At 44.6% G+C, this 13,087-nt stretch overlaps 6 non-coding genes across 6 annotated transcripts; all 6 read left to right on the forward strand.

Annotated features, from left to right (window-relative positions):
- The first annotated feature begins 300 nt into the window (after nt 1–300).
- On the forward strand, nt 301–372 carry TRNAA-UGC (transfer RNA alanine (anticodon UGC)). The gene has a single exon. It is a non-coding gene; the product is annotated as a tRNA-Ala (tRNA).
- A 2,090-nt stretch (nt 373–2,462) lies between these two features.
- Nucleotides 2,463–2,534, forward strand: TRNAA-UGC (transfer RNA alanine (anticodon UGC)). Its single transcript has one exon. It is a non-coding gene; the product is annotated as a tRNA-Ala (tRNA).
- Nucleotides 2,535–4,623: 2,089 nt separating this feature from the next.
- On the forward strand, nt 4,624–4,695 carry TRNAA-UGC (transfer RNA alanine (anticodon UGC)). Its single transcript has one exon. It is a non-coding gene; the product is annotated as a tRNA-Ala (tRNA).
- A 2,090-nt stretch (nt 4,696–6,785) lies between these two features.
- TRNAA-UGC (transfer RNA alanine (anticodon UGC)) lies at nt 6,786–6,857 on the forward strand. The gene has a single exon. It is a non-coding gene; the product is annotated as a tRNA-Ala (tRNA).
- Nucleotides 6,858–8,946: 2,089 nt separating this feature from the next.
- Nucleotides 8,947–9,018, forward strand: TRNAA-UGC (transfer RNA alanine (anticodon UGC)). Its single transcript has one exon. It is a non-coding gene; the product is annotated as a tRNA-Ala (tRNA).
- A 2,089-nt stretch (nt 9,019–11,107) lies between these two features.
- TRNAA-UGC (transfer RNA alanine (anticodon UGC)) lies at nt 11,108–11,179 on the forward strand. The gene has a single exon. It is a non-coding gene; the product is annotated as a tRNA-Ala (tRNA).
- Nucleotides 11,180–13,087: the final 1,908 nt, after the last annotated feature.

Genomic DNA, 13,087 nt, shown 5'->3' on the forward strand with positions numbered 1-13,087 from the left:
CTCAGGACATTTGTAAGCAGCACTCAACCATATTCTTCTTTCATGTAACCTTAACCAGTTGCCTTGAATACTCTGGCATGTTTAGATCGCATCTAGCTGTTGTATGTGGGGAATTTATTCATTCCAGGGTGAGGCTTATTCCATAAAATGGTGCTATACAATCCAGATGTAAGTCATGGGGAATCCCACATCTGACACCTTATTTTCTAGTGCCATATGTGGTGAATTTGAGGTACATAGAATTCCAGATTTCCTTCGGTGAAGCAAGGTCAGCCCGCCCCACCCCCACCCCAGGACATGGGGGATGTAGCTCAGTGGTAGAGCGCATGCTTTGCATGTATGAGGCCCCGGGTTCGATCCCCGGCATCTCCAGCCTTTTGCCAGGCTCATCTTGCCTTTTGGCAGAACCCTAGGCTGTCACCATGGGTCAGGAAGTGAGATGACATGCAGCTGGGGCCAGACCACCGCCGACATTGCCCGGCTCTTGCCTTGGAAAAGCTTGTGAAATGGGGCTATCTCATTTTCGGTCTTTATATTTCTCCCCCAAGAAACCAAAGTGGTGGTTCATCTTGGCAATCTCGGTATAGAAAACGGTCACAGCTGTCTTGGCCATTGATGTGAATTCTTCCTCTAAACCAGAGACTCCTTACAGAAGGTTTAAGAAAAACTGAATGTCTTCTTTATCCCAATCACTTGCGATTGGTCCATGAATCTACCGATTTTGCTTTTCCCTTTCCATTCACAGAGGCATTAAACATGCATGTTCTTCATGCTCAGTGCGTAGTGATGCATGTAGTAATGCCTCCCCTAACTTTCTGGCCTCTCCTTGACGTTTCCATGCTGTCATACTTTGGTCACAAATGCTTCCAAAGGGCTGTGGACTACCTTTGCCCCATACCCTTTGATCACATTTCCTTTTGTGTAGAATTTCAATTTCTAGGTCCCCTTCTTTCCTTCAAGCCAGCCCAGCACATTAAGGTAGGTAAGCAATCCCCCTTTAAGTTGAAAAGATGTAGCTGAGAAAGCATTCTAGGAAGTGGCCATTTGGAGAGCTAGCCCTAGGTCGTATTCATGAGTTTTCTCATTCCACTGCAGCACCCGCACCCAACTGCGCCACAACCATTATTGAAAGACAGATGAATGCATCACGGAAAGCTTTGCTGTCTCCGCCTTCGATAGCTCAGTTGATAGAGCGGCCGAGAGTAGTGCAAAAACAGTAACCCTTAATTCGCCGGTTCAAATCTGCCGCGGAGGACTTCGCCCTTTAGGTTTCCATCGCCTTCTCTGTTATTAAGACATTATGTTCCCCTCTGATTAAGAAAAAAAAAAATTCCGAGCTCCAAGTAAATGCTGGGACAGAAGGGTAGATGTCTTCTGTTTTCTAATGAAATTGACCACATCCTCATTTCTGAGGGATGTGGGAAGAGAAGTAAGCAAGGACCTGCAGATCAGAATTCATTCCAAAGCCTTGACTAAATATATGAAGGCACTTGGAAGACTTCCAGTCTCATTGTACCAAAGTAGATGTTTTGTCAGCCGACCCAGCTACTACTTGCCTACAATGAGAGCGGTCATATTTATATATATGCGAGAGGGAATTTAGAAAGCCACCATCTCCCTAAAACTGAGCAAGATGCGAAGTGGAGTAATAGTTTACAGATTTGGAGAAAATCTGAGATGTTCGTCTTGCCAAAAGGAGCACAGAAATACCCTCTCTGAGGATCAAACTCAGGACTTTCAGATTATGAGACTGACGCACTGCCTACTGCACAGAAGGCCGCACAAACCCTCCCAGAAATACGTCTATACCCCTTGAAGAGGAAAGGAGGCAAAAACGCTTATCTTATCTTGGAATATAAATACGATACGATTGACTCGCTGGATTAAAATCATATGGAGTTATAATGGTCAGAAGATATTTCTTTCCAGTGATTAAACCCACACCCCCTACAATTAGCCATGCGAAAGAGTCAGGGAATACCTTTCACCTCTCTCAGAAAGATCACATGAATTTTTCCCCCACGTAACTGAGAATTTAATGGACTAAAACTCAGAATTAAGGTGCCGTCCTTAGCAATAGATGCACCTGGATCTCAACTCTTTACGTGCTTATGTAACATAGCTGTGTGTCCTGCAGTAAGAGCAGGAGTACCTTAATTCGTCTCAGGACATTTGTAAGCAGCACTCAACCATATTCTTCTTTCATGTAACCTTAACCAGTTGCCTTGAATACTCTGGCATGTTTAGATCGCATCTAGCTGTTGTATGTGGGGAATTTATTCATTCCAGGGTGAGGCTTATTCCATAAAATGGTGCTATACAATCCAGATGTAAGTCATGGGGAATCCCACATCTGACACCTTATTTTCTAGTGCCATATGTGGTGAATTTGAGGTACATAGAATTCCAGATTTCCTTCGGTGAAGCAAGGTCAGCCCGCCCCACCCCCACCCCAGGACATGGGGGATGTAGCTCAGTGGTAGAGCGCATGCTTTGCATGTATGAGGCCCCGGGTTCGATCCCCGGCATCTCCAGCCTTTTGCCAGGCTCATCTTGCCTTTTGGCAGAACCCTAGGCTGTCACCATGGGTCAGGAAGTGAGATGACATGCAGCTGGGGCCAGACCACCGCCGACATTGCCCGGCTCTTGCCTTGGAAAAGCTTGTGAAATGGGGCTATCTCATTTTCGGTCTTTATATTTCTCCCCCAAGAAACCAAAGTGGTGGTTCATCTTGGCAATCTCGGTATAGAAAACGGTCACAGCTGTCTTGGCCATTGATGTGAATTCTTCCTCTAAACCAGAGACTCCTTACAGAAGGTTTAAGAAAAACTGAATGTCTTCTTTATCCCAATCACTTGCGATTGGTCCATGAATCTACCGATTTTGCTTTTCCCTTTCCATTCACAGAGGCATTAAACATGCATGTTCTTCATGCTCAGTGCGTAGTGATGCATGTAGTAATGCCTCCCCTAACTTTCTGGCCTCTCCTTGACGTTTCCATGCTGTCATACTTTGGTCACAAATGCTTCCAAAGGGCTGTGGACTACCTTTGCCCCATACCCTTTGATCACATTTCCTTTTGTGTAGAATTTCAATTTCTAGGTCCCCTTCTTTCCTTCAAGCCAGCCCAGCACATTAAGGTAGGTAAGCAATCCCCCTTTAAGTTGAAAAGATGTAGCTGAGAAAGCATTCTAGGAAGTGGCCATTTGGAGAGCTAGCCCTAGGTCGTATTCATGAGTTTTCTCATTCCACTGCAGCACCCGCACCCAACTGCGCCACAACCATTATTGAAAGACAGATGAATGCATCACGGAAATCTTTGCTGTCTCCGCCTTCGATAGCTCAGTTGATAGAACGGCCGAGAGTAGTGCAAAAACAGTAACCCTTAATTCGCCGGTTCAAATCTGCCGCGGAGGACTTCGCCCTTTAGGTTTCCATGCCTTCTCTGTTATTAAGACATTATGTTCCCCTCTGATTAAGAAAAAAAAAAATTCCGAGCTCCAAGTAAATGCTGGGACAGAAGGGTAGATGTCTTCTGTTTTCTAATGAAATTGACCACATCCTCATTTCTGAGGGATGTGGGAAGAGAAGTAAGCAAGGACCTGCAGATCAGAATTCATTCCAAAGCCTTGACTAAATATATGAAGGCACTTGGAAGACTTCCAGTCTCATTGTACCAAAGTAGATGTTTTGTCAGCCGACCCAGCTACTACTTGCCTACAATGAGAGCGGTCATATTTATATATATGCGAGAGGGAATTTAGAAAGCCACCATCTCCCTAAAACTGAGCAAGATGCGAAGTGGAGTAATAGTTTACAGATTTGGAGAAAATCTGAGATGTTCGTCTTGCCAAAAGGAGCACAGAAATACCCTCTCTGAGGATCAAACTCAGGACTTTCAGATTATGAGACTGACGCACTGCCTACTGCACAGAAGGCCGCACAAACCCTCCCAGAAATACGTCTATACCCCTTGAAGAGGAAAGGAGGCAAAAACGCTTATCTTATCTTGGAATATAAATACGATACGATTGACTCGCTGGATTAAAATCATATGGAGTTATAATGGTCAGAAGATATTTCTTTCCAGTGATTAAACCCACACCCCCTACAATTAGCCATGCGAAAGAGTCAGGGAATACCTTTCACCTCTCTCAGAAAGATCACATGAATTTTTCCCCCACGTAACTGAGAATTTAATGGACTAAAACTCAGAATTAAGGTGCCGTCCTTAGCAATAGATGCACCTGGATCTCAACTCTTTACGTGCTTATGTAACATAGCTGTGTGTCCTGCAGTAAGAGCAGGAGTACCTTAATTCGTCTCAGGACATTTGTAAGCAGCACTCAACCATATTCTTCTTTCATGTAACCTTAACCAGTTGCCTTGAATACTCTGGCATGTTTAGATCGCATCTAGCTGTTGTATGTGGGGAATTTATTCATTCCAGGGTGAGGCTTATTCCATAAAATGGTGCTATACAATCCAGATGTAAGTCATGGGGAATCCCACATCTGACACCTTATTTTCTAGTGCCATATGTGGTGAATTTGAGGTACATAGAATTCCAGATTTCCTTCGGTGAAGCAAGGTCAGCCCGCCCCACCCCCACCCCAGGACATGGGGGATGTAGCTCAGTGGTAGAGCGCATGCTTTGCATGTATGAGGCCCCGGGTTCGATCCCCGGCATCTCCAGCCTTTTGCCAGGCTCATCTTGCCTTTTGGCAGAACCCTAGGCTGTCACCATGGGTCAGGAAGTGAGATGACATGCAGCTGGGGCCAGACCACCGCCGACATTGCCCGGCTCTTGCCTTGGAAAAGCTTGTGAAATGGGGCTATCTCATTTTCGGTCTTTATATTTCTCCCCCAAGAAACCAAAGTGGTGGTTCATCTTGGCAATCTCGGTATAGAAAACGGTCACAGCTGTCTTGGCCATTGATGTGAATTCTTCCTCTAAACCAGAGACTCCTTACAGAAGGTTTAAGAAAAACTGAATGTCTTCTTTATCCCAATCACTTGCGATTGGTCCATGAATCTACCGATTTTGCTTTTCCCTTTCCATTCACAGAGGCATTAAACATGCATGTTCTTCATGCTCAGTGCGTAGTGATGCATGTAGTAATGCCTCCCCTAACTTTCTGGCCTCTCCTTGACGTTTCCATGCTGTCATACTTTGGTCACAAATGCTTCCAAAGGGCTGTGGACTACCTTTGCCCCATACCCTTTGATCACATTTCCTTTTGTGTAGAATTTCAATTTCTAGGTCCCCTTCTTTCCTTCAAGCCAGCCCAGCACATTAAGGTAGGTAAGCAATCCCCCTTTAAGTTGAAAAGATGTAGCTGAGAAAGCATTCTAGGAAGTGGCCATTTGGAGAGCTAGCCCTAGGTCGTATTCATGAGTTTTCTCATTCCACTGCAGCACCCGCACCCAACTGCGCCACAACCATTATTGAAAGACAGATGAATGCATCACGGAAAGCTTTGCTGTCTCCGCCTTCGATAGCTCAGTTGATAGAACGGCCGAGAGTAGTGCAAAAACAGTAACCCTTAATTCGCCGGTTCAAATCTGCCGCGGAGGACTTCGCCCTTTAGGTTTCCATCGCCTTCTCTGTTATTAAGACATTATGTTCCCCTCTGATTAAGAAAAAAAAAAATTCCGAGCTCCAAGTAAATGCTGGGACAGAAGGGTAGATGTCTTCTGTTTTCTAATGAAATTGACCACATCCTCATTTCTGAGGGATGTGGGAAGAGAAGTAAGCAAGGACCTGCAGATCAGAATTCATTCCAAAGCCTTGACTAAATATATGAAGGCACTTGGAAGACTTCCAGTCTCATTGTACCAAAGTAGATGTTTTGTCAGCCGACCCAGCTACTACTTGCCTACAATGAGAGCGGTCATATTTATATATATGCGAGAGGGAATTTAGAAAGCCACCATCTCCCTAAAACTGAGCAAGATGCGAAGTGGAGTAATAGTTTACAGATTTGGAGAAAATCTGAGATGTTCGTCTTGCCAAAAGGAGCACAGAAATACCCTCTCTGAGGATCAAACTCAGGACTTTCAGATTATGAGACTGACGCACTGCCTACTGCACAGAAGGCCGCACAAACCCTCCCAGAAATACGTCTATACCCCTTGAAGAGGAAAGGAGGCAAAAACGCTTATCTTATCTTGGAATATAAATACGATACGATTGACTCGCTGGATTAAAATCATATGGAGTTATAATGGTCAGAAGATATTTCTTTCCAGTGATTAAACCCACACCCCCTACAATTAGCCATGCGAAAGAGTCAGGGAATACCTTTCACCTCTCTCAGAAAGATCACATGAATTTTTCCCCCACGTAACTGAGAATTTAATGGACTAAAACTCAGAATTAAGGTGCCGTCCTTAGCAATAGATGCACCTGGATCTCAACTCTTTACGTGCTTATGTAACATAGCTGTGTGTCCTGCAGTAAGAGCAGGAGTACCTTAATTCGTCTCAGGACATTTGTAAGCAGCACTCAACCATATTCTTCTTTCATGTAACCTTAACCAGTTGCCTTGAATACTCTGGCATGTTTAGATCGCATCTAGCTGTTGTATGTGGGGAATTTATTCATTCCAGGGTGAGGCTTATTCCATAAAATGGTGCTATACAATCCAGATGTAAGTCATGGGGAATCCCACATCTGACACCTTATTTTCTAGTGCCATATGTGGTGAATTTGAGGTACATAGAATTCCAGATTTCCTTCGGTGAAGCAAGGTCAGCCCGCCCCACCCCCACCCCAGGACATGGGGGATGTAGCTCAGTGGTAGAGCGCATGCTTTGCATGTATGAGGCCCCGGGTTCGATCCCCGGCATCTCCAGCCTTTTGCCAGGCTCATCTTGCCTTTTGGCAGAACCCTAGGCTGTCACCATGGGTCAGGAAGTGAGATGACATGCAGCTGGGGCCAGACCACCGCCGACATTGCCCGGCTCTTGCCTTGGAAAAGCTTGTGAAATGGGGCTATCTCATTTTCGGTCTTTATATTTCTCCCCCAAGAAACCAAAGTGGTGGTTCATCTTGGCAATCTCGGTATAGAAAACGGTCACAGCTGTCTTGGCCATTGATGTGAATTCTTCCTCTAAACCAGAGACTCCTTACAGAAGGTTTAAGAAAAACTGAATGTCTTCTTTATCCCAATCACTTGCGATTGGTCCATGAATCTACCGATTTTGCTTTTCCCTTTCCATTCACAGAGGCATTAAACATGCATGTTCTTCATGCTCAGTGCGTAGTGATGCATGTAGTAATGCCTCCCCTAACTTTCTGGCCTCTCCTTGACGTTTCCATGCTGTCATACTTTGGTCACAAATGCTTCCAAAGGGCTGTGGACTACCTTTGCCCCATACCCTTTGATCACATTTCCTTTTGTGTAGAATTTCAATTTCTAGGTCCCCTTCTTTCCTTCAAGCCAGCCCAGCACATTAAGGTAGGTAAGCAATCCCCCTTTAAGTTGAAAAGATGTAGCTGAGAAAGCATTCTAGGAAGTGGCCATTTGGAGAGCTAGCCCTAGGTCGTATTCATGAGTTTTCTCATTCCACTGCAGCACCCGCACCCAACTGCGCCACAACCATTATTGAAAGACAGATGAATGCATCACGGAAAGCTTTGCTGTCTCCGCCTTCGATAGCTCAGTTGATAGAACGGCCGAGAGTAGTGCAAAAACAGTAACCCTTAATTCGCCGGTTCAAATCTGCCGCGGAGGACTTCGCCCTTTAGGTTTCCATGCCTTCTCTGTTATTAAGACATTATGTTCCCCTCTGATTAAGAAAAAAAAAAATTCCGAGCTCCAAGTAAATGCTGGGACAGAAGGGTAGATGTCTTCTGTTTTCTAATGAAATTGACCACATCCTCATTTCTGAGGGATGTGGGAAGAGAAGTAAGCAAGGACCTGCAGATCAGAATTCATTCCAAAGCCTTGACTAAATATATGAAGGCACTTGGAAGACTTCCAGTCTCATTGTACCAAAGTAGATGTTTTGTCAGCCGACCCAGCTACTACTTGCCTACAATGAGAGCGGTCATATTTATATATATGCGAGAGGGAATTTAGAAAGCCACCATCTCCCTAAAACTGAGCAAGATGCGAAGTGGAGTAATAGTTTACAGATTTGGAGAAAATCTGAGATGTTCGTCTTGCCAAAAGGAGCACAGAAATACCCTCTCTGAGGATCAAACTCAGGACTTTCAGATTATGAGACTGACGCACTGCCTACTGCACAGAAGGCCGCACAAACCCTCCCAGAAATACGTCTATACCCCTTGAAGAGGAAAGGAGGCAAAAACGCTTATCTTATCTTGGAATATAAATACGATACGATTGACTCGCTGGATTAAAATCATATGGAGTTATAATGGTCAGAAGATATTTCTTTCCAGTGATTAAACCCACACCCCCTACAATTAGCCATGCGAAAGAGTCAGGGAATACCTTTCACCTCTCTCAGAAAGATCACATGAATTTTTCCCCCACGTAACTGAGAATTTAATGGACTAAAACTCAGAATTAAGGTGCCGTCCTTAGCAATAGATGCACCTGGATCTCAACTCTTTACGTGCTTATGTAACATAGCTGTGTGTCCTGCAGTAAGAGCAGGAGTACCTTAATTCGTCTCAGGACATTTGTAAGCAGCACTCAACCATATTCTTCTTTCATGTAACCTTAACCAGTTGCCTTGAATACTCTGGCATGTTTAGATCGCATCTAGCTGTTGTATGTGGGGAATTTATTCATTCCAGGGTGAGGCTTATTCCATAAAATGGTGCTATACAATCCAGATGTAAGTCATGGGGAATCCCACATCTGACACCTTATTTTCTAGTGCCATATGTGGTGAATTTGAGGTACATAGAATTCCAGATTTCCTTCGGTGAAGCAAGGTCAGCCCGCCCCACCCCCACCCCAGGACATGGGGGATGTAGCTCAGTGGTAGAGCGCATGCTTTGCATGTATGAGGCCCCGGGTTCGATCCCCGGCATCTCCAGCCTTTTGCCAGGCTCATCTTGCCTTTTGGCAGAACCCTAGGCTGTCACCATGGGTCAGGAAGTGAGATGACATGCAGCTGGGGCCAGACCACCGCCGACATTGCCCGGCTCTTGCCTTGGAAAAGCTTGTGAAATGGGGCTATCTCATTTTCGGTCTTTATATTTCTCCCCCAAGAAACCAAAGTGGTGGTTCATCTTGGCAATCTCGGTATAGAAAACGGTCACAGCTGTCTTGGCCATTGATGTGAATTCTTCCTCTAAACCAGAGACTCCTTACAGAAGGTTTAAGAAAAACTGAATGTCTTCTTTATCCCAATCACTTGCGATTGGTCCATGAATCTACCGATTTTGCTTTTCCCTTTCCATTCACAGAGGCATTAAACATGCATGTTCTTCATGCTCAGTGCGTAGTGATGCATGTAGTAATGCCTCCCCTAACTTTCTGGCCTCTCCTTGACGTTTCCATGCTGTCATACTTTGGTCACAAATGCTTCCAAAGGGCTGTGGACTACCTTTGCCCCATACCCTTTGATCACATTTCCTTTTGTGTAGAATTTCAATTTCTAGGTCCCCTTCTTTCCTTCAAGCCAGCCCAGCACATTAAGGTAGGTAAGCAATCCCCCTTTAAGTTGAAAAGATGTAGCTGAGAAAGCATTCTAGGAAGTGGCCATTTGGAGAGCTAGCCCTAGGTCGTATTCATGAGTTTTCTCATTCCACTGCAGCACCCGCACCCAACTGCGCCACAACCATTATTGAAAGACAGATGAATGCATCACGGAAAGCTTTGCTGTCTCCGCCTTCGATAGCTCAGTTGATAGAGCGGCCGAGAGTAGTGCAAAAACAGTAACCCTTAATTCGCCGGTTCAAATCTGCCGCGGAGGACTTCGCCCTTTAGGTTTCCATCGCCTTCTCTGTTATTAAGACATTATGTTCCCCTCTGATTAAGAAAAAAAAAATTCCGAGCTCCAAGTAAATGCTGGGACAGAAGGGTAGATGTCTTCTGTTTTCTAATGAAATTGACCACATCCTCATTTCTGAGGGATGTGGGAAGAGAAGTAAGCAAGGACCTGCAGATCAGAATTCATTCCAAAGCCTTGACTAAATATATGAAGGCACTTGGAAGACTTCCAGTCTCATTGTACCAAAGTAGATGTTTTGTCAGCCGACCCAGCTACTACTTGCCTACAATGAGAGCGGTCATATTTATATATATGCGAGAGGGAATTTAGAAAGCCACCATCTCCCTAAAACTGAGCAAGATGCGAAGTGGAGTAATAGTTTACAGATTTGGAGAAAATCTGAGATGTTCGTCTTGCCAAAAGGAGCACAGAAATACCCTCTCTGAGGATCAAACTCAGGACTTTCAGATTATGAGACTGACGCACTGCCTACTGCACAGAAGGCCGCACAAACCCTCCCAGAAATACGTCTATACCCCTTGAAGAGGAAAGGAGGCAAAAACGCTTATCTTATCTTGGAATATAAATACGATACGATTGACTCGCTGGATTAAAATCATATGGAGTTATAATGGTCAGAAGATATTTCTTTCCAGTGATTAAACCCACACCCCCTACAATTAGCCATGCGAAAGAGTCAGGGAATACCTTTCACCTCTCTCAGAAAGATCACATGAATTTTTCCCCCACGTAACTGAGAATTTAATGGACTAAAACTCAGAATTAAGGTGCCGTCCTTAGCAATAGATGCACCTGGATCTCAACTCTTTACGTGCTTATGTAACATAGCTGTGTGTCCTGCAGTAAGAGCAGGAGTACCTTAATTCGTCTCAGGACATTTGTAAGCAGCACTCAACCATATTCTTCTTTCATGTAACCTTAACCAGTTGCCTTGAATACTCTGGCATGTTTAGATCGCATCTAGCTGTTGTATGTGGGGAATTTATTCATTCCAGGGTGAGGCTTATTCCATAAAATGGTGCTATACAATCCAGATGTAAGTCATGGGGAATCCCACATCTGACACCTTATTTTCTAGTGCCATATGTGGTGAATTTGAGGTACATAGAATTCCAGATTTCCTTCGGTGAAGCAAGGTCAGCCCGCCCCACCCCCACCCCAGGACATGGGGGATGTAGCTCAGTGGTAGAGCGCATGCTTTGCATGTATGAGGCCCCGGGTTCGATCCCCGGCATCTCCAGCCTTTTGCCAGGCTCATCTTGCCTTTTGGCAGAACCCTAGGCTGTCACCATGGGTCAGGAAGTGAGATGACATGCAGCTGGGGCCAGACCACCGCCGACATTGCCCGGCTCTTGCCTTGGAAAAGCTTGTGAAATGGGGCTATCTCATTTTCGGTCTTTATATTTCTCCCCCAAGAAACCAAAGTGGTGGTTCATCTTGGCAATCTCGGTATAGAAAACGGTCACAGCTGTCTTGGCCATTGATGTGAATTCTTCCTCTAAACCAGAGACTCCTTACAGAAGGTTTAAGAAAAACTGAATGTCTTCTTTATCCCAATCACTTGCGATTGGTCCATGAATCTACCGATTTTGCTTTTCCCTTTCCATTCACAGAGGCATTAAACATGCATGTTCTTCATGCTCAGTGCGTAGTGATGCATGTAGTAATGCCTCCCCTAACTTTCTGGCCTCTCCTTGACGTTTCCATGCTGTCATACTTTGGTCACAAATGCTTCCAAAGGGCTGTGGACTACCTTTGCCCCATACCCTTTGATCACATTTCCTTTTGTGTAGAATTTCAATTTCTAGGTCCCCTTCTTTCCTTCAAGCCAGCCCAGCACATTAAGGTAGGTAAGCAATCCCCCTTTAAGTTGAAAAGATGTAGCTGAGAAAGCATTCTAGGAAGTGGCCATTTGGAGAGCTAGCCCTAGGTCGTATTCATGAGTTTTCTCATTCCACTGCAGCACCCGCACCCAACTGCGCCACAACCATTATTGAAAGACAGATGAATGCATCACGGAAAGCTTTGCTGTCTCCGCCTTCGATAGCTCAGTTGATAGAGCGGCCGAGAGTAGTGCAAAAACAGTAACCCTTAATTCGCCGGTTCAAATCTGCCGCGGAGGACTTCGCCCTTTAGGTTTCCATCGCCTTCTCTGTTATTAAGACATTATGTTCCCCTCTGATTAAGAAAAAAAAAAATTCCGAGCTCCAAGTAAATGCTGGGACAGAAGGGTAGATGTCTTCTGTTTTCTAATGAAATTGACCACATCCTCATTTCTGAGGGATGTGGGAAGAGAAGTAAGCAAGGACCTGCAGATCAGAATTCATTCCAAAGCCTTGACTAAATATATGAAGGCACTTGGAAGACTTCCAGTCTCATTGTACCAAAGTAGATGTTTTGTCAGCCGACCCAGCTACTACTTGCCTACAATGAGAGCGGTCATATTTATATATATGCGAGAGGGAATTTAGAAAGCCACCATCTCCCTAAAACTGAGCAAGATGCGAAGTGGAGTAATAGTTTACAGATTTGGAGAAAATCTGAGATGTTCGTCTTGCCAAAAGGAGCACAGAAATACCCTCTCTGAGGATCAAACTCAGGACTTTCAGATTATGAGACTGACGCACTGCCTACTGCACAGAAGGCCGCACAAACCCTCCCAGAAATACGTCTATACCCCTTGAAGAGGAAAGGAGGCAAAAACGCTTATCTTATCTTGGAATATAAATACGATACGATTGACTCGCTGGATTAAAATCATATGGAGTTATAATGGTCAGAAGATATTTCTTTCCAGTGATTAAACCCACACCCCCTACAATTAGCCATGCGAAAGAGTCAGGGAATACCTTTCACCTCTCTCAGAAAGATCACATGAATTTTTCCCCCACGTAACTGAGAATTTAATGGACTAAAACTCAGAATTAAGGTGCCGTCCTTAGCAATAGATGCACCTGGATCTCAACTCTTTACGTGCTTATGTAACATAGCTGTGTGTCCTGCAGTAAGAGCAGGAGTACCTTAATTCGTCTCAGGACATTTGTAAGCAGCACTCAACCATATTCTTCTTTCATGTAACCTTAACCAGTTGCCTTGAATACTCTGGCATGTTTAGATCGCATCTAGCTGTTGTATGTGGGGAATTTAT

Source organism: Pleurodeles waltl, chromosome 4_2 (assembly GCF_031143425.1).
Source record: "Pleurodeles waltl isolate 20211129_DDA chromosome 4_2, aPleWal1.hap1.20221129, whole genome shotgun sequence".
Taxonomy (NCBI): domain Eukaryota; kingdom Metazoa; phylum Chordata; class Amphibia; order Caudata; family Salamandridae; genus Pleurodeles; species Pleurodeles waltl.